Source organism: Pleurodeles waltl, chromosome 11 (assembly GCF_031143425.1).
Source record: "Pleurodeles waltl isolate 20211129_DDA chromosome 11, aPleWal1.hap1.20221129, whole genome shotgun sequence".
NCBI lineage: Eukaryota > Metazoa > Chordata > Amphibia > Caudata > Salamandridae > Pleurodeles > Pleurodeles waltl.
In genome coordinates this window covers 624605622-624625217 of record NC_090450.1, presented here as the reverse complement: position 1 = coordinate 624625217, position 19596 = coordinate 624605622, and positions in this window count along the sequence as shown.

Below are 19596 nucleotides of genomic sequence, written 5' to 3'. Positions count from 1 at the left end.
GAACAGTCCAGTCCGATCTGCCAAACCAGGTACTCCCTGGACTGGAAACAAGCATTCTAAGACCAGTTTCCAGGTATCATCCTTCATCAGCCAGGCTAGCTTGACTCAAGTGGCATGAGGAGGAAGAGACCCACGTCTGGGCACACCCTTCCCACTTGGGCCAGCAAATGTAAAAAGAACAACTGAGGGACAGAATGCTGAACAATGTCAAACAATCACCCCCAGTACAGAGATCTGGGCCTAAATCCATCATTTTTTTGCCACAGATGCTATTCTAGTGTGGACCCAGTCATATGCAAATCAGTCTTGACACTGTTCCCCGTGGGAACAGTCCAGCCTGAACTGCCATGCCAGTACCTCCCTAGACTGGAAACAAGCATCCTAAGACCGGTTTATGGGTATCACCCTTCATCACCCAGGCTAGCTTGTTTCCAGCGGCATGGGGGAACAAGGGACCCACGTCTGGGCATAACCTTCCCACTTGGGGCAGAAAATGCAAAAAGAACAAGTGATGGACAGAATGCTGAACAATGTCAAACATTCCCCCCCAGTACAGAGATCTGGGCCTAAATCCATCTTTTTTTGCCACCCATGCCATTCCAGTTTGGGGCTAGTCATAAGTAAATCAGGCATGACCATGTTCCCTATGGGAACAGTCCAGCCCGAACTGCCAAGCCAGGTCCTCCCTGGACTGGAAACAAGCATTCTAGGACCGGTTTCAGGGTATCACCCTTCATCAGCCAGGCAAGCTTGACTCCAGTGGCATGGGGGGGAAGCAAGGGACCCACGTCTGGGCATACCCTTCCCACTTGGGGCAGCAAACGCAAAAAGATCAAGTGATGGACGGAATGCTGAACAATGTAAAACATTCACCCCCTGTACAGAGATCTGGGCCTTAATCCATCGTTTTTTTGCCACCCATGCCATTCCAGTTTGGACCAAGCCATGTGCAAATCAGCCTTGACCCTGTTTCCCATGGGAACAGTCCAGCCTGAACTGCCAAGCCAGGTCCTCCCTGGACTGGAAACAAGCATCCTAGGACCAGTTTCAGGGTATCATCCTTCATCAACCAGGCTAGCTTGACTACAGTGGCATGGGGAGCAAGGTACCTACGTCTGGGCATACCCTTTCCACTTGGGACAGCAAATGCAAAAATAACAAGTGATGGACGGATGATGAACAATGTCAAACAATCACCCCCAGTACAGAGACCTGGGCCTAAATATATCTTTTTTTTGCCACCCATGCTATTCCAGTTTGGACCCAGCAATACGCAAATCAGTCTTGACCCTGTTCCCCATGGGAACAGTCCAGCCCAAACTGCCAAGCCAGGTCCTCCCTGGCCTGAAAACAAGCATCCAAGGACCAGTTTTAGGGTATCACCCTTCATCAGCCAGGCTAGCTTGACTCCAGTGGCATGGGGAAAAAGGGACCCACGTCTGGGCATACCCTTTCCACTTAGGGCAGCAAATGCAAAAAAAACAAGTGATGGACGGAATCCTGAACAATGTCAAATATTCACCCCAAGTACAGAGATCTGGGCCTAAATATATCTTTTTTTTGCCACCCATGATATTCCAGTTTGGACCCAGCCATATGCAAATCAGTCTTGACCAGGTTCCCCATGGGAGCATTCCAGCCCGAACTGCCAAGCCAGGTCCTTCCTGGACTGTAAACAAGCATCCTAGGACCGGTTTCAGGGTATCACCATTCATCAGCCAGGCTAGCTTGACTCCAGTGGCATGGTGAGCAAGGGACCCACGTCTGGGCATAGCCTTCCCAATTGGGGCAGCAAATACGAAAAGAAAAAGTGATGGACGGAATGCTGAACAATGTCAAACATTCTCTCACAGTACAGAGATCTGGGCCAAAATCTATCTTTTTTTACCACCCATGCCATTCCAGTGTGGACACATCCATATGGAAATCAGTCTTGACCCTGTTCTACATGGGAACAGTCCAGCACAAACTGCCAAGCCAGGTCCTCCCTGAACTGGAAACAAGCATCCTAGGAACAGTCTCATGGTATCACCCTTCATCAGCCAGGCTAGCTTGATTCCAGCAGCATTGGGAGCAAGGGACCCACTTCTGGGCATACCCTTTCCACTTTGGGCAGCAAATGCAAAAAGAACAAGTGATAGACGGAATGCTGAACAATGTCAAACATTCACCCCCGGTACGGAGATCTGGACTTAAATCTATTGTTTTTTTGCCACCCATGCCATTCTAGTTTGGACCCAGCCATATGCAAATCAACCTTGGCCCTGGTCCTCATGGGAACAGTCCAACCTGAACTGCCAAGGCAGGTGCTCCCTGGCCTGAAAACAAGCATCCAAGGACCGGTTTCAGGGTATCACCCTTCATCAGCCAGGCTAGCTTTACTCCAGTGGCATGGGGAGCAAGGGACCCACTTCTGGGCACACCCTTCCTACTTGGGTCAGCAAATGGAAAAAGAACAAGTGATGGACAGAATGCAGAACAATGACAAACATTCACCCCCAGTACAGAGATCTGGGCCTAAATCCATAGTTTTTTTGCTACCCAAGCCATTCCAGTTTGGACACACCCATATGCAAATCAGTCTTGACCCTGTTCCCCATGGGAACAGTCCAGCCCGAACTGCCAAGCCAGGTCCTCCCTGGACTGGAAACAAGCATAATAGGACCGGTTTCAGGGTATCACCCTTAATCAGCCAGGCTAGCTTGACTCCAGTGGCATGGGGAGCACCGGATCCACTTCTGGGCATACCCTTCCCACTTGGGGCAGTTAATGCAAAAAAAAACAAGTGATGGACGGAATGCTGAACAGTGTGAAAAATTCACCCCCAGTACAGAGATCTGGGCCTAAATCCATCGTTTTTTTTGCCACCCATGCCATTCCAGTTTGGACCCAGCCATATGTAAATCAGTCTTGACCCTGTTCCCCATGGGAGCAGTCCAGCCCGAACTGCCAAGCCAGGTCCTCCCTGGCCTGAAAACAAGCATCCAAGGACCGGTTTAAGGGTATCATCCTACATCAGCAAGGCTAGCTTGACTCCAGTGGCATGGGGAGCAAGGGACCCACGTCGGGGCATACTGTTCCCACTTGTGGAAGCAAATGCAAAACAAAACAAGTGATGGACGGAATCCTGAACAATGTCAAACATTCACCCCAGTACAGAAATCTGGGCCTAAATCTATTGTTTTTTTGCCACACATACCATTTCAGTTTGGACCCAGCCATATGAAAATCAGTCTTGCTCGAACTGCCAAGCCAGGTCCTCCCAGGACTGGAAACAAGCATCCTAGGACTGGTTTCAGGGTATAACCCTTCATCAGCCAGGCTAGCTTGATTCCAGCGGCATGAGGGAGCAAGGGACCCACGTCTAGGCATACCCTTCCCACTTGGGGCAGCAAACGCAAAAAGAACAAGTGATGGATGGAATGCTGAACAATGTCAAACATTCACCACCAGTACAGAGATCTTGGCCTAAATCCATCGTTTTTTGCCGCCCATGCCATTCCAATTTGGACCCAGCCATATGCAAATCAGTCTTGACCGTGTTTCGCATGGGAACAGTCCAGCCCAAACTGCCAAGGCAGGTCCTCCCTTGACTGGAAACAAGCTTTCTAGGACCGGTTTCAGGGTATCACCCTTCATCAGCCAGGCTAGCTTGACTCCAGTGGCATGGGGAGCAAGGGACCCACGTCTGGGCATACCGTTCCCAATTGGGGCAGCAAATGCAAAAAGAACAAGTGATGGACGGAATGCTGAACAATGTCAAACATTCACCCCCAGTACAGAGATCTCAGCCTAAATCCATTGTTTTTTTGCCACCCATGCCATTCCAGTTTGGACCGAGCCATATGTAAATCAGTCTTGACCCTGTTGCCCATTGGAACTTTCTAGCCCGAACTTCCAAGTCAGGTCCTCCCTGGACTGGAAACAAGCATCCCAGGACCGGTTTCAGGGTATTATCCTTCATATGCCAGGCTAGCTTGATTCCAGCAGCATTGGGAGCAAGGGACCCACTTCTGGGCATACCCTTTCCACTTTGGGCAGCAAATGCAAAAAGAACAAGTGATGGATGGAATGCTGAACAATGTCAAACATTCACCCCCAGTACAGAGATCTTGGCCTAAATCCATCGTTTTTTTGCCACCCATGCCATTCCAATTTGGACCCCGCCATATGCAAATCAGTCATGACCCTGTTCCCCGTGCGAACAGTCCAGCCTGAACTGCGAAGCCAGGTCCTCCCTGGAATGGAAACAAGCATCCTAGGACCGGTCTCATGGTATCACTCTTCATCAGCCAGGCTAACTTCACTCCAGTGGCATGGGGAGGAAGGGACCCACATCTCAGCATACTCTTCCCACTTGGGGCAGCAAATGCAAAAAGAACAAGTGATGGACGTAATGCTGAACAATGTCAAACATTCACCCACAGTAGAGAGATCTGGGCCTAAATCCATCATTTTTTTGCCACCCATGCCATTCCAGTTTGGAACCAGCCATTTGCAAATCAGTCGTGACCCTGTTCCCCATGGGAACAGTCCAGCCTGAACTGCCAAGCCAGGTTCTCCCTGGACCGGAAACAAGCATCCTAGAATCAGTTTCAGGGTATCGCCCTTCATCAGCCAGGCTAGCTTGATCCAGTGGCATGGGGAGCAAGGGACTCACGTCAGGGCATACCCTTCCCACTTTGGGCAGCAAATGCAAAAAGAACAAGTGATGGAGGGAATGCTGCACAATGTCAAACATTCACCTCCAGTACATGCATCTGGGAATAAATCTATTGTTTTTTTGCCACCAGTGCCATTCCAGTTTGGACCTAGCCATATGCAAATCAGTCTTGACCCTGTTCCCCATGGGAACAGCCCAGCCCGAACTGCCAAACCAGGTCCTTCCTGGATGGAAAAAAGCATCCTAGGACCGGTTTCAGGGTATCACCCTTCATCAGCCAGGCTAGCTTGACTCCAGTGGCATGGGGAGCAAGGGACCCACGTCTAGGCATACCGTTCCCAATTGGGGCAGCAAATGCAAAAAGAACAAGTGATGGACGGAAGGCTGAACAATGTCAAACATTCACCCCCAGTACAGAGATCTCAGCCTTAATCCATTGTTTTTTTCCCACCCATGCCATTCCAGTTTGGACCGAGCCATATGTAAATCAGTCTTGACCCTGTTGCCCATTGGAACAGTCTAGCCGAACTTCCAAGTCAGGTCCTCCCTGGACTGGAAACAAGCATCCCAGGACCGGTTTCAGGGTATCATCCTTCATCTGCCAGGCTAGCTTGATTCCAGCAGCATTGGGAGCAAGGGACCCACTTCTGGGCATAACCTTTCCACTTTGGGCAGCAAATGCAAAAAGAACAAGTGATAGACGGAATGCTGAACAATGTCAAACATTCACCCCCGGTACGGAGATCTGGACTTAAATCTATTGTTTTTTTGCCACCCATGCCATTCTAGTTTGGACCCAGCCATATGCAAATCAACCTTGGCCCTGGTCCTCATGGGAACAGTCCAACCTGAACTGCCAAGTCAGGTGCTCCCTGGCCTGAAAACAACCATCCAAGGACCGGTTTCAGGGTATCACCCTTCATCAGCAAGGCTAGCTTTACTCCAGTGGCATGGGGAGCAAGGGACCCACTTCTAGGCACACCCTTCCTACTTGGGTCAGCAAATGGAAAAAGAACAAGTGATGGACAGAATGCAGAACAATGACAAACATTCACCCCCAGTACAGAGATCTGGGCCTAAATCCATAGTTTTTTTGCTACCCAAGCCATTCCAGTTTGGACCCACCCATATGCAAATCAGTCTTGACCCTGTTCCCCATGGGAACAGTCCAGCCCGAACTGCCAAGCCAGGTCCTCCCTGGACTGGAAACAAGCATACTAGGACCGGTTTCAGGGTATCACCCTTAATCAGCCAGGCTAGCTTGACTCAAGTGGCATGGGGAGCACGGGACCCACGTCTGGGCATACCCTTCCCACTTGGGACAGTTAAAGCAAAAAAAACAAGTGATGGACGGAATGCTGAACAGTGTGAAAAATTCACCCCCAGTACAGAGATCTGGGCCTAAATCCATCGTTTTTTTTGCCACCCATGCCATTCCAGTTTGGACCCAGCCATATGTAAATCAGTCTTGACCCTGTTCCCCATGGGAGCAGTCCAGCCCGAACTGCCAAGCCAGGTCCTCCCTGGCCTGAAAACAAGCATCCAAGGACCGGTTTAAGGGTATCATCCTACATCAGCAAGGCTAGCTTGACTCCAGTGGCATGGGGAGCAAGGGACCCACGTCGGGGCATACTGTTCCCACTTCTGGAAGCAAATGCAAAACAAAACAAGTGATGGACGGAATCCTGAACAATGTCAAACATTCACCCCAGTACAGAAATCTGGGCCTAAATCCATTGTTTTTTTGCCACACATACCATTCCAGTTTGGACCCAGCCATATGAAAATCAGTCTTGCTCGAACTGCCAAGCCATGTTCTCCATGGAATGGAAAAAAGCATCCTAGGACTGGTTTCAGAGTATCACCCTTCATCAGCCAGGCTAGCTTGATTCCTGCGGCATGGGGGAGCAAGGTCCCGCATCTGGGCATACCCTTCCCACTAGGGGCAGCAAATGCAAAAAGAGCAAGTGATGAACAGAATGGTGAACAATGTCAAACATTCACCCCCAATACAGAGATCTGGGCCTAAATCAATTGTTTTTTTGCCAGCCATGCCATTCCAGTTTGGACCCAGCCATATGCAAATCAGGTTAGACCCTGTTCCCCATGCGAACAGTCCAGCCTGAACTGCCAAGCCAGATCCTCCCTGGACTGGAAACTAGCATTCTAGGACCGGTTTCAGGGTATTGTCCTTCATCAGCCCGGCTAGCTTGACTCAAGTGGCATGAGGAGCAAGGGACCCATGTCTGGGCATAACTTTCCCACTTGGGCCAGCAAATGTAAAAAGAACAAGTGAGGGACAGAATGCTGAACAATGTCAAACAATCACCCCCAGTACAGAGATCTGGATCTAAATATATTGTTTTTTTTCCACCCGTGCTATACCAGTGTGGACCCAGCCATATGCAAATCAGTCTTAACACTGTTCCCCGTGGGAACAGTGCAGCCCGAACTGCCGATCCAGGTGCTCCATGGACTGGAAACAAGCATCCTAGGACCGGTTTCAGGGTATCAGCCTTCATCAGCCACACTAGCTTGATTCCAGCGGCATTGGGGAGCAAGGGACCCACGTCTGGGCATACCCTTCCCACTTAGGGCAGCAAATGCAAAAAGAACAAGTGATGGACGGAATGCAGAACAATATCAAACATTCACCCCAGTACAGAGATCTGGGCCTAAAGCCATCTTTTTTTGCCACCCATGCCATTCCAGTTTGGAACCAGCCATATGCAAATCCATCTTCACCTTGTTCCCCATGGGAACAGTCCAGCCCGAACTGCCAAGCAAGGTCCTCCCTGGACTGAAAACAAGCATCCTACAACCGGTCTCAGGGTATGACCCTTCATCAGCCAGGCTAGCTTCATTCCAGTGGCATGGGGAGCCAGGGACCCACGTCTCTGCATACTCTTCCCACTTGGGGAAGCAAATGCAAAAACATCAAGTGATGGACGGAATGCTGAACAATGTCAAACATTCACCCACAGTACAGAGATCTGGGCCTAAATCCATCATATTTTTGCCACCCATTCCATTCCAGTTTGGAACCAGCCATTTGCAAATCAGTCTTGACCTTGTTCCCCATGGGAACAGTCCAGCCCGAACTGCCAAGCCAGGTCCTGTCTGGACTGGAAAAAAGCATCCTACGAATGGTTTCAGGGTATCACACTTCATCAGCCAGGCTAACTTGACTCCAGTGGCATGGGGGAGCAAGTGACCCACGTCTGGGCATACCCTTCCCACTTGGGTCAGCAAATTCAAAAAGAACAAGTGATGGACGGAATGCTGAACATTGTCAAACATTCACCCCCAGTACAGAGATATGGGCCTAAATATATTGTTTTTTTGCCACCCAAGCTATTTCAGTTTGGACACAGCCATAAGCAAATCAGTTTTGACCCTGTTCCCCATGGGAGCAGTCCAGCCCGAACTGCCACGCCAGGACCTCCCTGGACTGGAAAAAAGCATCCCAGGCCCGGTTTCAGGGTATCACCCTTCATCAACCAGGCTAGCTTGACTCCAGTGGCATGGGGAGCAAGGGACCCACTTCTGGGCATACCCTTCCTACTTGGGGCAGCAAATGCAAGAAGAACAAGTGATGGACGGAATGCTGAACAATGTCAAACATTCACCCACAGTACAGAGATCTGGGCCTAAATCCATCATATTTTTGCCACCCATTCCATTCCAGTTTGGAACCAGCCATTTGCAAATCAGTCTTGACCTTGTTCCCCATGGGAACAGTCCAGCCCGAACTGCCAAGCCAGGTCCTGTCTGGACTGGAAAAAAGCATCCTACGAATGGTTTCAGGGTATCACACTTCATCAGCCAGGCTAACTTGACTCCAGTGGCATGGGGGAGCAAGTGACCCACGTCTGGGCATACCCTTCCCACTTGGGTCAGCAAATTCAAAAAGAACAAGTGATGGACGGAATGCTGAACATTGTCAAACATTCACCCCCAGTACAGAGATATGGGCCTAAATCTATTGTTTTTTTGCCACCCATGCTATTTCAGTTTGGACACAGCCATATGCAAATCAGTTTTGACCTAGTTCCCCATGGGAGCAGTCCAGCCCGAAGTGCCATGCCAGGACCTCCCTGGACTGGAAAAAAGCATCCCAGGCCCGGTTTCAGGGTATCACCCTTCATCAACCACGCTAGCTTGACTCCAGTGGCATGGGGAGCAAGGGACCCACTTCTGGGCATACCCTTCCTACTTGGGGCAGCAAATGCAAGAAGAACAAGTGATGGAAGGAATGCTGAACAATGTCAAACATTCACCCCCAGTACAGAGATCCGGGCCTAAATCCATCTTTTTTTGCCACCCATGCCATTCCAGTTTGGGCCCAGCCATATGTAAATCAGTCATGACCGTTTTCCCCATGGGAACAGTCCAGCCCGAACTGCCAAGCCAGGTCCTCCCTGGACTGGAAAGAAGCATCCTAGGACCGGTTTCAGGGTATCACCCTTCATCAGCCAGGCTAGCTTGATTCCACTGGCATTGGGGAGCAAGGGACCCACGTCTGGGCATACCCTTCCCACTTAGGGCAGCAAATGCAAAAAGAACAAGTGATGGACGGAATGCTGAACAATATCAAACATTCACCCCAGTACAGAGATATGGGCCTAAAGCCATCTTTTTTTGCCACCCATGCCATTCCAGTTTGGAACCAGCCATATGCAAATCCATCTTGACCTTGTTCCCCATGGGAACTGTCCAGCCCGAACTGCCAAGCCAGGTCCTCCCTGGACTGTAAACAAGCATCCTACAACCGGTCTCAGGGTATCACCCTTCATCAGCCAGGCTAGCTTCATTCCAGTGGCATGGGGAGCCAGTGACCCACGTCTCTGCATACTCTTCCCACTTGGGGCAGCAAATACAAAAACATCAAGTGATGGACGGAATGCTGAACAATGTCTAACATTCACCCACAGTACAAAGATCTGGGCCTAAATCCATCATATTTTTGCCACCCATGCCATTCCAGTTTGGAACCAGCCATTTGCAAATCAGTCTTGACCTTGTTCCCCATGGGAACAGTCCAGCCCGAACTGCCAAGCCAGGTCCTCTCTAGACTGGAAAAAAGCATCCTACGAATGGTTTCAGGGTATCACACTTCATCAGCCAGGCTAACTTGACTCCAGTGGCATGGGGGAGCAAGTGACCCACGTCTGGGCATACCCTTCCCACTTGGGGCAGCAAATGCAAAAAGAACAAGTGATGGACGGAATGCTGAACAATGTCAAGCATTCACCCCCAGTACAGAGATCTGGGCCTAAATCCATAGTTTTTTTGCCACCCATGCCTTTCCAGTTTGGACCCAGACATATGCAAATCAGTCTTGACTGTGTTCCCCATGGGAACAGTCCAGCCACAACTGCCCAGCCATGTCCTCCATGGAATGGAAAAAGGCATCCTATGACTGTTTTCAGAGTATCACCCTTCATCAGCCAGGCTAGCTTGATTCCTGCGGCATGGGGAGCAAGGGCCCCGCATCTGGGCATACCCTTCGCACTTCGGGCAGCAAATGCAAAAAGAACAAGTGATAAACGGAATGCTGAACAATGTCAAACCTTCACCCCAGTACAGAAATCTGGGACTAAATCCATCGTTTTTTTGCCACCCATGTCATTCCAGTTTGGACCTAGCCATATGCAAATCAGTCTTGATCGTGTTCCCATGGGAACAGTCCAGCCCGAACTGCCAAGCCAGGTCCTCCCTGGACTGGAAACAAGCATCCTAGGACGGGTTTCAGGGTATCACTCTTCATCAGCCAGGCTAGCTTGACTCCAGTTGCATGGGGGAGCAAGGGACCCACGTCTGGGCATACCCTTCCCACTTGAGGCAGCAAATGCAAAAAGAATAAGTGATGGACGGAATGCTAAACAATGTCAATCATTCATCTCCAGTACAGAGATCTGGGCCTAAATCTATTGTTTTTTTGCCACCCATGCCATTCCAGTTTGGACCCAGCCACATGCAAATCAGTCTTGACCCTGTTCCCCATGGGAACAGTCCAGCCAGAACTGCCAAGCCAGGTCCTCCCTGGACTGGAAACAAGCATCCTATAACCGGCCTTATGGTATCACCCTTCATCAGCCAGGCTAGCTTCACTCCAGTGGCATGGGGAGCTAGGGACCCACGTCTCTGCATATTCTTCCCAATTGGGGCAGCAAATCGAAAACAAATCGTTTTGTTGCCACCCATGCCATTCCAGTTTGGACCCAGCCATATGCAAATTAGTCTTCACTGTGTTCCCCATGGGAACAGTCCAAACCGAAAAGCCAAGCCAGGTCCCCTATGGACTGGAGAAAAGCATCCTAGGACTGGTTTCAGAGTATCACCCTTCATTAGTCAGGCTAGCTTGATTCCTGCGGCATGGGGAGCAAGGGACCCACGTCTGGACATACCCTTCCCACTTGGGGCAGCAAATGGAAAAAGAACAAGTGATGGACGGAATGCTGAACAATCTCACCCATCCTATTCCAGTTTGGACACACCATATGTAAATCAGTCTTGACCCTGGCCCCCATGGGAACAGTCCAGCCCGAACTGCCAAGGTAGGTCCTCCCTGGACTGGAAACAAGCATCCTAGGACCTGTTTCAGGATATCACATCTTCATCAGCTAGGCTAGCTTGACTCCAGTGGCAAGGGAGCAAGGTCCCGCATCTGGGCATACCCTTCCCACTTGGAGCAGCAAATGCAAAAAGAGCAAGTGATGAACAGAATGGTGAACAATGTCAAACATTCACCCCCAATACAGAGATCTGGGCCAAAATCAATAGTTTTTTTGCCAGCCATGCCATTCCACTTTGGACCCAGCCATATGCAAATCAGGTTTGACCCTGTTCCCCATGGGAACAGTCCAGCCTGAACTGCCAAGCCAGGTCCTCCCTGGACTGGAAACTAGCATTCTAGGACCGGTTTCAGGGTATCATCCTTCATCAGCCCGGCTAGCTTGACTCAAGTGGCATGAGGAGCAAGCGACCCACGTCTGGGCATAACCTTCCCACTTGGGCCGGCAAATGTAAAAAGAACAAGTGAGAGACAGAATGCTGAACAATGTCAAACAATCACCCCCAGTACAGAGATCTGGGTCTAAATATATCGTTTTTTTACCACTCGTGCTATACCAGTGTGGACCCAGCCATATGCAAATCAGTCTTAACACTGTTCCCTGTGGGAACAGTGCAGCCCGAACTGCCAAGCCAGGTCCTCCCTGGACTGGAAACAAGCATTCTAGGACCGGTTTCAGTGTATCATCCTTCATCAGCCCGGCTAGCTTGACTCCAGTGGCAAGGGAGCAAGGTCCCGCATCTGGGCATACCCTTCCCACTTGGAGCAGCAAATGCAAAAAGAGCAAGTGATGAACAGAATGGTGAACAATGTCAAACATTCACCCCCAATACAGAGATCTGGGCCAAAATCAATAGTTTTTTTGCCAGCCATGCCATTCCACTTTGGACCCAGCCATATGCAAATCAGTCTTAACACTGTTCCCTGTGGGAACAGTCCAGCCTGAACTGCCAAGCCAGATCCTCCCTGGACTGGAAACTAGCATTCTAGGACCGGTTTCAGGGTATCGTCCTTCATCAGCCCGGCTAGCTTGACTCAAGTGGCATGAGGAGCAAGGGACCCACGTCTGGGCATAACCTTCCCACTTGGGCCAGCAAATGTAAAAAGAACAAGTGAGGGACAGAATGCTGAACAATGTCAAACAATCACCCCCAGTACAGAGACCTGGGCCTAAATATATCTTTTTTTTGCCACCCATGCTATTCCAGTTTGGACCGAGCCATATGTAAATCAGTCTTGACCCTGTTGCCCATGGGAACCGTCCAGCCCGAACTTCCAAGCCAGGTCCTCCCTGGACTGGAAACAAGCATCCTAGGACCAATTTCAGGGTATCACCCTTCATCAGCCAGACTAGCTTGACTCCAGTGTCATGGGTGAGCAAGTGACCCTGTTCCCCATTGCAGCAGTCCAGCCCTCACTGCCACACCAGGACCTCCCTGGACTGGAAAAAAGCATCCCAGGCCCTGTTTCAGGGTATCACCCTTCATCAACCAGGCTAGCTTGACTCCAGTGGCATGGGGAGCAAGGGAACCACTTCTTGGCATACCCTTCCTACTTGGGGCAGCAAATGCAAGAAGTACAAGTGATGGACGGAATGCTGAACAATGTCAAACATTCACCCCCAGTACAGAGATCTGGGCCTAAAGCCATCTTTTTTTGCCACCCATGCCATTCCAGTTTGGGCCCAGCCATATGTAAATCAGTCGTGACCGTGTTCCCCATGGGAACAGTCCAGCCCGAACTGCCAAGCCAGGTCCTCCCTGGAATGGAAAGAAGCATCCTAGGACCTGTTTCAGGGTATCATCCTTCATCAACCAGGCTAGCTTGACTACAGTGGCATGGGGGAGCAAGGTACCCACGTCTGGGCATACCCTTTCCACTTGGGACAGCAAATGCAAAAAGAGCAAGTGATGGACGGAATGCTGAACAATGTAAAACACTCACCCCAGTACAGAGATCTGGGCCTAAATCCATCATTTTTTTGCTACCCATGCAATTCCAGTTTGGACCAAGCCATATGCAAATCAGTCTTGACCCTGATTCCCATGGGAACAGTCCAGCCCGAACTGCCAAGCCAGGTCCTCCCTGGATTAGAAAGAAGCATCCTAGGACCGGTTTCAGGGTATCATCCTTCATCAACCAGGCTAGCTTGACTACAGTGGCATGGTGGAGCAAGGTACCCACGTCTGGGCATACCCTTTACACTTGGGACAGCAAATGCAAAAAGAACAAGTGATGGACGGATGATGAACAATGTCAAACAATCACCCCCAGTACAGAGACCTGGGCCTAAATATATCTTTTTTTTGCCACCCATGCTATTCCAGTTTGGACCGAGCCATATGTAAATCAGTCTTGACCCTGTTGCCCATGGGAACCGTCCAGCCTAAACTGCCAAGCCAGGTACTCCCTGGACTGGAAACAAGCATCCTAAGACCAATTTCAGGGTATCACCCTTCATCAGCCAGACTAGCTTGACTCCAATGGCATGGGTGAGCAAGGGACCCACGTCTAGGGATTCCCTAACCACTTGGGGCAGCAAATACCAAAAGAACAAGTGATGGACGGAATGCTGAACAGTGTCAAAACTTCACCCCCATTACAGGGATCTGGGCCTAAATCCATTGTTTTTTTGCCACCCATGCAATTCCAGTTTGGACCAAGCCATTTGCAAATCAGTCTTGGCCCTGTTCCCCATGGGAACAGTCTAGCCCGAACTGCCAGGCCAGGTCCTCCCTGGACTGGAAACAAGCATCCTCAGACCGGTTTCAGGGTATCATCCTTCATCAGGCAGGCTAGCTTGAATCCAGTGTCATGGGGAGCAAGGGACCCACGTCTGGGCATACCCTTCCCACTTGGGGTAGCAAATGCAAAAAAAGAAAAGTGATGGACGGAATCTGGAACAATGTCAAAAATTCACCCCAGTACAGAGATCTGGGCCTAAATCCATTGTTTTTTTGACACCCATGCCATTCCAGTTTCGACCCAGCCCAATGCAAATCAGTCTTGACCCTGTTCCCATGTCTAGCCCGAACTGCCAAGCCAGGTCCTCCCTGGACTGGAAACAGGCACCCTAGGACCGGTTTCAGGGTATCATCCTTCATGAGGCAGGCTAGCTTGAATCCAGTGGCATGGGGAGCAAGGTACCCATGTCTGTGCATACCCTTCCCACTTGGGGCAGCAAATGCAAAAAGAACAGGTGATGGACAGAATGCTGAACAATGTCAAACATTCACCCCCAGTACAGAGATCTGGGCCTAAATCTATTGTTTTTTTGCCACCCATGCTATTCCAGTTTGGAACCAGTCATATGCAAATCAGCCATTACCCTGTTCCCCATGGGAACAGTCCAGCCCGAACTGCCAAGGCAGGTCCTCCCTGAACTGGAAACAAGCATCCTAGGACCAGCTTCAGGGTATCACCCTTCATCATCCAGGCAAGCTTGACTCCAGTGGCATGAGAAGTAAGGGACCCACTTCTGGGCATACCCTTCACACTTGGGGCAGCAAATGCAAAAAGAACAAGTGATGAATGGAATGCTGAACAATGTCAAACATTCACTCCCGGTACAGAGATCCGGGACTAAATCCATTGTTTTTTTTGCCACCCATACCATTCCAATTTGGTCCCAGCCATATGCAAATCAGTCTTGACCCTTTTCCCTATGGGAACAGTCCAACCCAAACTGCTGAGCCAGGTCCTCCATGGACTGGAGAAAGGCATCCTAGGACTGGTTTTAGAGTATCACCCTTCACCAGCCAGGCTAGCTTGATTCCTGCGGCATGGGGAGCAAGGGACCCACGTCTGGGCATACCCTTCCCACTTGGGGCAGCAAATGCAAATAGAACAAGTGATGGACGGAAGGCTGAACAATGTCAAACAATCACCCCGAGAACAGAGATCTGGGCCCAAATATATCATTTTTTTGCCACCCATGCCATTCCAGTTTGGACCCAGCCATATGCAAATCAGTCTTAACCCTGTTCCCCATGGGAACAGTGAAGCCCGAACTGGCAAGCCAGGTCGTCCCTGGACTGGAAACAAGCATCCTAGGACCGGTCTCAGGGTATCACCCTTCATCAGCCAGGCTAGCTTGATTCCAAAGGCATGGGGGAGCAAGGGACCCACGTCTGTGCATACCCTTCCCACTTGGGGCAGCAATTGCAAAAAGTACGAGTGATGGACAGAATGCTGAACAATGTCAAACATTCACCCCTATTACAGAGATCTGGGCCTAAAGCCATCGTTTTTTTTCCACCCATGCCATTCCAGTTTGGACCCAGCATGTGCAAATCAGTCTTGACCCTGTTCCCCTTGGGAACAGTCCAGCCTGAACTGCCAAGCCAGGTCCTCCTTGGACTGGAAACAAGCATCCTAGGACCGGTCTCATGGTATCAACCTTCATCAGCCAGGCTAGGTTCACTCCAGTGGCATGGGGAGCAAAGGACCTACGTCTCGGCACACTCTTACCACTTGAGGCAGCAAATGCAAAAATAACAAGTGCTGGACGGAATGATGAACAATGTCAAACATTCACCAACAGTACAGAGATTTGGGCCTAAATCCATAGTTTTTTTTGCCACCCATGCCATCCCAGGTTGGAACCAGCCATATCCAAATCAGTCTTGACCTTGTTCCCCATGGGAACAGTCCAGCCTGAACTGCCAAGCCAGGTTCTCCCTGGACCGGAAACAAGCATCCTAGAATCAGTTTCAGGGTATCGCCCTTCATCAGCCAGGCAAGCTTGACTCCAGTGGCATGAGGAGTAAGGGACCCACTTTTGGGCATACCCTTCATACTTGGGGCAGCAAATGCAAAAAGAACAAGTGATGAATGGAATGCTGAACAATGTCAAACATTCACTCCCGGTACAGAGATCCAGGACTAAATCCATTGTTTTTTTTGCCACCCATACCATTCCAATTTGGTCCCAGCCATATGCAAATCAGTCTTGACCCTTTTCCCTATGGGAACAGTCCAACCCAAACTGCTGAGCCAGGTCCTCCATGGACTGGAAAAAGGCATCCTAGGACTGGTTTCAGAGTATCACCCTTCATCAGCCAAGCTAGCTTGATTCCTGCGGCATGGGGAGCAAGGGACCCACGTCTGGGCATACCCTTCCCACTTTGGGCAGCAAATGCAAATAGAACAAGTGATGGACGGAAGGCTGAACAATGTCAAACAATCACCCCGAGAACAGAGATCTGGGCCCAAATATATCATTTTTTTGCCACCCATGCCATTCCAGTTTGGACCCAGCCATATGCAAATCAGTCTTAACCCTGTTCCCCATGGGAACAGTGAAGCCCGAACTGGCAAGCCTGGTCGTCCCTGGACTGGAAACAAGCATCCTAGGACCGGTCTCAGGGTATCACCCTTCATCAGCCAGGCTAGCTTGATTCCAAAGGCATGGGGGAGCAAGGGACCCACGTCTGTGCATACCCTTCCCACTTGGGGCAGCAATTGCAAAAAGTACGAGTGATGGACAAAATGCTGAACAATGTCAAACATTCACCCCTATTACAGAGATCTGGGCCTAAAGCCATCGTTTTTTTTCCACCCATGCCATTCCAGGTTGGAACCAGCCATATGCAAATCAGTCTTGACCTTGTTCCCCATGAGAACCATCCAGCCCGAACTGCCAAGCCAGGTCCTCCCTGGAATGGAAACAAGCATCCTAGGACCGGTTTCAGGGTATCACCCTTCATCAGCCAGGCTAGCTTGACTCCAGTGGCATGGGGGAGCAAGGGACCCACGTCTGGGCATACCCTTCCTCCTTGGAGCAGCAAATGCAAAAAGAACAAGTGAGGGACAGAAAGCTGAACAATGTCAAACATTCACCCCCAGTGCAGAGATCTGGCTCTAAATCCATTGGTTTGTTTTGCCACACATCCCATCCCAGTTTGGACTCAGCCAAATGCAAATCAGTCTTGACCCTCTTCCCCATGGGAAACTTCCAGCCCGAGCTGCCAAGCCGTGTCCTCCCTAGACTGGAAACAAGCATCCTAGGACTGGTTTAAGAATATCCCTTCACCAGCCAGGTTAGCTTCATTCCAGCGGCATGGGGGAGCAAGGGACCCACATCAAGGCATACCCTTCCCACTTGGGTCAGCAAATGAAAAAAGAGCAAGTGATGGACAGAATGCTGAACAATGTCAAAGATTCACCCCCAGTACAGAGATCTGGGCCACATCCATTGTTTTTTTGCCACCCATGCCATTCCAGTTTGGACCCAGCCATATGCAAATCAGTCTTGACTGTGTTACCCATGGGAAGAGTCCAGCCCGAACTGCCAAGCCAGGTCCTCCATAGACTGGAAAAAAGCATCCTAGGACTGGTTTCAGAGTATCACCCTTCACCAGCCATGCTAGCTTGATTCCTTCGGCATGGGGAGCAAGGGACCCACGTCTGGGCATACCCTTCCCACTTGGGGCAACAAATGCAAAAAGAACAAGTGATGGACAGAATGCTGAACAATGTCAAACAATCTCCCGAGTGCAGAGATCTGGACCTAAATATATCATTTTTTTGCCACCCATGCTATTCCAGTTTGGACCCAGCCATATGCAAATCAGTCTTGACTCTGGCCCCCATGGGAACAGTCCAGCCTGAACTGCCAAGCCAGGTCTTCCCTGGACTAGAAACAAGCATCCTAGGACCGGTTTCAGAGTATCACCCTTCATCAGCCAGGCTAACTTGACTCCTGCGGCATGGGGGAGCAAGGTCCCACATCTGGGCATACCCTTCCCACTTGGGGCAGCAAATGCAAAAAGAGCAAGTGATGAACAGAATGGTGAACAATGTCAAACATTCACCCCCAATACAGAGATATGGGCCTAAATCTATTGTTTTTTTGCCACCCATGCTATTTCAGTTTGGACACAGCCATATGCAAATCAGTTGTGACCCTGTTCCCCATGGGAGCAGTCCAGCCCGAACTGCCACACCAGGACCTCCCTGGACTGGAAAAAAGCATCCCAGGCCCGGTTTCAGGGTATCACCCTTCATCAACCAGGCTAGCTTGACTCCAGTGGCATGGGGGAGCAAGGTACCCACTTCTGGGCATACCCTTCCTACTTGGGGCAGCAAATGCAAGAAGAACAAGTGATGGAAGGAATGCTGAACAATGTCAAACATTCACCCCCAGTACAGAGATCCGGGCCTAAATCCATCTTTTTTTGCCACCCATGCCATTCCAGTTTGGGCCCAGCCATATGTAAATCAGTCGTGACCGTTTTCCCCATGGGAACAGTCCAGCCAGAACTGCCAAGCCATGTTCTCCATGAAATGGAAAAAAGCATCCTAGGACCAGTTTCAGGGTATCATCCTTCATCAGCCAGGCTAGCTTGACTCCAGTGGCATGGGGGAGCAAGGGACCCACGTCTGGGCATACCCTTTCCACTTGGGACAGCAAATGCAAAAAGAGCAAGTGATGGACGGAATGCTGAACAATGTAAAACACTCACGCCCAGTACAGAGATCTGGGCCTAAATCCATCATTTTTTTGCTACCCAAGCCATTCCAGTTTGGACCCACCAATATGCAAATCAGTCTTGACCCTGTTCCCCATGGGAACAGTCCAGCCCGAACTGCCAAGCCATTTCCTCCCTGGACTGGAAACAAGAATAATAGGACCGGTTTCAGGGTATCACCCTTAATCAGCCAGGCTAGCTTGACTCCAGTGGCATGGGGGAGCAAGGGACGCACGTCTGGGCATACCCTTCCCACTTGGGGCAGAAAATGCAAAAAGAATAAGTGATGGACGGAATGCTAAACAATGTCAAACATTCATCTCCAGTACAGAGATCTGGGCCTAAATCTATAGTTTTTTTGCCACCCATGCCATTCCAGTTTGGACCCAGCCACATGCAAATCAGTCTTGACCCTGTTCCCCATGGGAACAGTCCAGCCCGAACTGCCAAGTCAGGTCCTTCCTGGACTGGAAATAAGCATCCTATAAGCGGCCTCATGGTATCACCCTTCATCAGCCAGGCTAGCTTCACTCCAGTGGCATGGGGAGCTAGGGACCCACGTCTCGGCATATTCTTTCCAATTGGGGCAGCAAAAGCAAAAAGAACAAGTGATGGACTGAATGCTGAACAATGTCAAACAGTCACCCACAGTACAGAGATCTGGGCCTAAATCCATCGTTTTTTTGCCACCCATGCCATTCCAGTTTGGAGCCAGCCATATGAAAATCAGTCTTGACCCTGTTTCCCAGGGGAACAGGCCAGCCCGAACTTGCAATCCATGTCCTCCCTGGACTCTAAACAAGCATCCTAGGACCGGTTTCAGGGTATCACCCTTCATCAGTCAGGCTAGCTTGACTCTAGTGGCATGGTGAGCAAGGGACCCA